Source organism: Lepidochelys olivacea (assembly GCF_965140295.1).
Source record: "Lepidochelys olivacea isolate rLepOli2 genome assembly, chromosome: 2".
Taxonomy (NCBI): Eukaryota; Metazoa; Chordata; order Testudines; family Cheloniidae; genus Lepidochelys; species Lepidochelys olivacea.
The window spans coordinates 231736757-231742481 of NC_140412.1; positions in this window are offsets into that span (position 1 = coordinate 231736757).

Here is a 5725-nt window from a genome sequence, read left to right on the forward strand (position 1 = left end):
GGTAAGTAGTTCTGGGTCGTATTTTTACCTGAAAACACAACTTTGCAGGGTGGATAAAAATCAGAGTTATTATTTAATTAAAATGCATTTTTCTTTTTAAAAATGAACCAGTTTAAATATTTAAAATTGACAACATATAAAGAGCTAAACTTAGTGTAATCTTTTAAAATCACTTAAAGAAAAAAATTCTGCATCCTATATCCAGAACACTTAAATCGTTTTATTTAATTAAGAAACAACTTTAAAATGCTGTTTTGTATATTTGTAATTTAATTCCAATTTCCAAATACAGCTTGACACAAATCCAGAGCAAAAAACATCTAGTAAATAAATGCTTCGTTCATCATTTTCTAACAATGTACAAATTAAGAATCTGAACAAATGTATGTTAAGTGATATAATTGTTTAAATGAATGTGTATATAGAATATCCTCCTGATTTAGCAAAAAAGTACCAAACTTAATGTTGACTATTTTGATTAAACATGTTTTAATGGTTATACCAATCAATAAGAATGAACCTTACTTTAGGGGAGAAACTAAAAGTACAAATACAGAACAAGATTAAATTCCTACTTGCTGATTAACATAAGGGACCAATCACTTTGATTTAAATCAGTGCAGCTTACAGCTTTATAAACTACGACCATAGTAAAACTGCAGTGAATATACTGAATGTGAAATGTACTGATATGTTGCACTATATTTTAATAATTCAAATTTATAGTGAAAATATTATAGACACTGTTTTCCACAAGGACACTTATCAAATCTGACCTGGTTCTCATTCAGCTGCGTGATCTAGAAGAAAGTAGTCCTATGCTGAAGCATACTAGAACGAAACATAAAATGAAATTTTTTGCAACACTTTAGCATCCCTACAGGGCAGACTTAATTTTCTCAGCCGGAGAGAAAATGATTAATAAGCATTCTTGACAATAGAAATAGAAAATCCACCTCTTCATTTCCTACATCAATTTTCATATTGTTTTCCATAATAGCCATTGTCACACTCACAATGTTACTTTAGAAATGAAGGGTTTGGTCTGGCAAACACACTCAGGTATAGTGTTTTGCTACCTGAGTTGTCCATTTGGGTTTAAAAAAATATCAGTTGAAAGCCCTACCGCATGTTAGAATATCTCAACCATCTTCAATTTATGCTGTTCATAATGATAGTATTCAGTACGTTACAATTCACCTATCCGTAGTGAATGTAATGCTGGTACGGTTTGCAGTTTAAAAATATTTCTTAGCAGTTAATATATTGGCTGTAAGGAATCCTCATTCCGCATTTCAGTGACATAAACTGTGCAACAGTCATATCTTAGAAATGGAGTTATAGGTGTTTCCACATAATCACTTTTAATTTTCATTAAAAATTATGAAAGTACAGTTTGTTGTAATGCAGTATATTACCTAAAGTGTGGTGCATGCCACAGTATTTTGCTTTTCTCAGACGAAAATCCATTATTTAACAAATAATGGGCCTGATTTTTTAAGAGAAGCATCAGTGCTGCTTTGTTCACCAACACTTGTGAATGTGCACATGCAAAATGCATGCACATACATATGACCAGTATCTGAAAATCAGGCCATATTTAAAAATAGTTCTTATGAATCTTAAGCTTTTCTGTTATTTATAAACAAAACTAAGTTGATTAAGATTAAATTTTACATTTCTACTCAAAATACTGGGTTTCCTTTTGTGAGGCTTTCCCACGATGTTTACACTGTTACAGCTAATATTAAATCTCACCTACTTTTGTTTTTTTTAATTTTCATCAGAATTTTTTACTTAAAGATTGTAATGGAAAATGGGCCTGTCAGCAAGCAGAGGTTCTTTCCAACTCCCAAATATACGCTGCCATACCCAGTCTCTTTCAAGGAGGTTTATTTTCTTAATAGAAGCAAGTAAACAAACAGAAAAACAGTCTTTTAAGTCAGTTCTCGCTTTCAGGTTTCATCTGTGCCCTCTCGGGCCTCTGGCAGATTCGCAGTTCTGACCAGCTCTGTTCCCTGTCTGGGACAGCAGCCTCAGGGCTCTCTCTCTCTGAGCACCTGGTCCCTTGCCACAGGGGACCTACCACCAGAGTTAGCTCAACTCCAGTGTGGCTCTCCCCCTATGCCCCCCCCCCCACACTTTCTTCCTTTCACCTTCGTCCTTTCCACTGGCAGTGCTTTATAGGCTAATGTGTAGCTCAGCCCCCTTTAACTGGCTGATTGGACTCACCTGCCCTGATCCAGGGGAGCTGGGCCTAGTCTATCTACAGGGGCCAGCTACCCTATGACAGAGACCTTCTTACATAATTAGTACTAGACAAAGTAAGAAATATGTAAATTGTCATTTGGCATAAAGTATACTCCTCCTCTTCCTCCAAGGTAACCTTGTGTCTTTTCAATAATATGGGGCAAATGAACATCTCTGTATTAGGGGAAAACATTACCTTTTTCTAGAAAAAAGAAGGTATTCACCATTTCTGTCACACCATTTATCATCCTGAGAGAAGTTAGAAAAGTAGGTCATTTTTGGTTGAGAGAATGGAAAGGCTTCATTTCACCCTTCCCCATAATGCACATGCAATATAGTCTGTTTGAATGTAAGCATTTTATACCAAAATGATGCATTGGCATCACTGGATTTTTAAGTAGTTCATTAGCTTTTGGTAAACTAAACTGTTCCGTCAGACTAAATATGTGTATTTTGACCTTATCTTTATCTCCCATCTAGGTTTCTTTTATCAGGGTCCTTGGCCATTTTTGCAGTGAATTAGTATTCCTGTTTATATTCTGGTAGCACCTAAAGGCTTCGCCCAGGGTTGAAGCCCCATTATCCTAGGCAGCCCCCACCCCAAGGGCTTGCAATTGAAAAGACAAGATAGACAAACAGAAAAGCAACTTTCCAAAAATACAATTTCTTCTCAATTTTCCATCAACCTCTGCTGCCTCTGCCTTTCCTGATCCTCCTGTCCTGCAGGCAGAGGAGTTTCAATTCCTAGCAAAGGGATTCTCCCCTAAAATTGCTAGATTCTTGGGTAGCAGATAAAAAGCAACAAATGAGATTTACTCCAGTATGTGGGCAACCATTTCCAGTTTGTGTGGTAAGAGAGATTTCTTCTAGTGCTTGCTCATGTTGATTCCATTCTAGGTGCATGCGCACCCATGTGTACAGTCGTCGGAGACTTTTGCCGTAGCGGTATCCGAAGGGTCTGCTGCGGCACCCCTTTGAGTGCTGCACTCATGCGGCAGTATATTGGGCACCGCCGAACTTACGCCACTCAGTTCCTTCTTACCACCCATGATGGTTGGTCGGAGCACCTCGTTTTGCATTGCAAGAGCATTAGCAGTTCTTTACAGTCCATTGTCTTCCTCTTTGTATATAGTTTGTAGGTACTTAGCCATTAAGGTAAGTGTTAATTTAGTTTGGTAGTGAGTCCCGGCTGGGAATTCGCCCCGGATGCCCTATCACGGCACCAGTCTCCAGCCCCCCCCCGGTAGCACTCGATGAGCAGGCACTGATCCTCGCCTCGCTGTTCGCCAACCAGGGTCAGTTGGCAGACACAAACCGCAACTACTCCTCCCTGGTTGCTAGAAGGGCAATGGTCCAAGTCCACTTGGCTGCTATCTTGGCCTTCCATCTGCCATTCGAGGGTAGGTCGGTTTTCGCCCAGGACATACGTGCCAGATGCCTCAAGCGCCTCTACCCGCACGTCAGGGACCCCATTCCTCCGTGGAACCTGAATCTTGTGCTGTCGTGGCTCATGGGACCCCCCTTCGAGCCTCTGGCTTCCTGCTCTCTCCTTCCCCTTTCCTGGAAGGTCGTGTTCTTGGTGGCAATAACATCTGCCTGCCAGGTCTCAGATTAGGGCGCTCACCTCGGAACGTACCTGTACGATCTTTTACAAGGTGCAGCTGTGGCCACACCCGGCTTTCCTGCCCAAGGTGGTCTCACAGTTTCATATGGGCCAGGACATTTATTTACCAGTACTTTTTCCAAAACTGCATAAATCAGAGGAGGAGCATAGGTTGCATTCCCTAGATGTCAGGAGGGCACTAACCTTTTACATTGAAAGAACCAAGCCATTCCCCAGGTCAACGCAATTGTTCATCACGGGGGCCGACAGGATGAAAGGTCATCCAAGAAGAAATTCTTTGACCGGATACTGGATCACTGGCTGCATTCGCTGCTGCTACGATCAGGCAAAGGTGCCACCTCCAGTGATTGTAACCGCCCACTCAACCAGGGTGTAGGCCTCTTCGGCAGCTTTGCTGGCCCAAATGCCTATCCAGGACATCTGTAGGGTGGTCACCTGGTCATCCATCCACACGTTCATGTCCCAGTATACACTTACCCAGTAGGCCCGGGACGATGCTGGCTTTGGCAGAGCAGTACTGTAAGCCACTGTACTGTAATTCTGTTTTTGTAAAAATGTTCCTAAGGTTTCGTTATTGTTTCAATGCAGAATGAAAACAACCTTTGAAACCTTGAAAGTTGCCACAAAATGGAATTCTTTTCCTCCAGCAAGCTCTACTAGCAGATTTTATGAGCATAGGACTTAGGCTGTTTGTGTTCCTGGAGTAATGAAAGAATTACCTGCATCTAAGGTCAAAATGAGTGGCTCGTTAAAATGCCTCAACACTGTATATCAGCATGAGGGTTAAGCCCCTCAGCTAGCACTGAAGGGATACTCCACCAGATACAACTGTGTTTCTTGGGTGCAAAACAGAGGCCATGTGTCTCGATCTGCTGGGGCTGTTGGCTGATCTTTGTTTCAGCAACCTCCACTTAGCGGATCTAGATTCCTCCACAGGGTACACATGGGGGCATATGGAACTCCAACCTCCTTCTCAGGTAAGGCCTCACCCTACTGCTTGTCACATCCGCAAGGTAGTCTGTACAACAGCAGGATGGGAGAAGAGGGGAATGCTTGACTAGGAGTTTACTCATTGGTGAAGGAATGTATGCAGGTATTCCTCCCATCCCTTGTGTTCTCTCTTCCTTTAACTGTGTTTTTTTCTTTTCTCTGGGAATTCTGAGTCTAGGGATGGGAGGTAGCATGTGCTCAATCCTTGGGCTTTCACTGTTCTTCACCTCCTTGCTTCCTGGTAAATGACACCATGACACTAGATGTTCTGTATGGGACTTGACTCCAACTACCTCCTTCACCGATGTGCACGTTGTCCTTTTCCTCATTTTGTAACCTTTCCAAACTTCATTCTAAAAACCGCTGCTCCAAACTTCTGGCCCTTTCCATGTTTTCTCTTGGAAAAGGTAGGCTGTTTTTCAAGGTTTGCAGCTAGCGGAGGGCATTCCAGACCTGGTTAACCAGCCCCACTGCACAGCATCACTGAGAATAGTATGGTACACTGTCTTTTTTAGATACTTGGTACCATAGCCAATGTACCACAGCTCAGAAGCAAGCAGAAGGCTCTGAAGACTTCATCCTTTGGGTGGGTTCCCTTTAAACACACACACATCTGGTAAGTGACAGAATTCTTTACTGGAGTTGGCAGAAAAGTGTGCAACAGCTTGAACAGTTACAACAAAAGAGAAGGGGTTCCTTCCCTAGAGGCAGCCTAGGGTAATTGAAAGGGTGCTAGGGTAATTGAATCTCATAGATCTTCTCAGATCTAGTTCCTAGGCTGCCCCTTCCTGGGCTGCCTTCCTCTCATGCATGGCAATTAAGTACTGGGCTGTAGGTTGCACTGGCCAGCGTTTAGTCCCA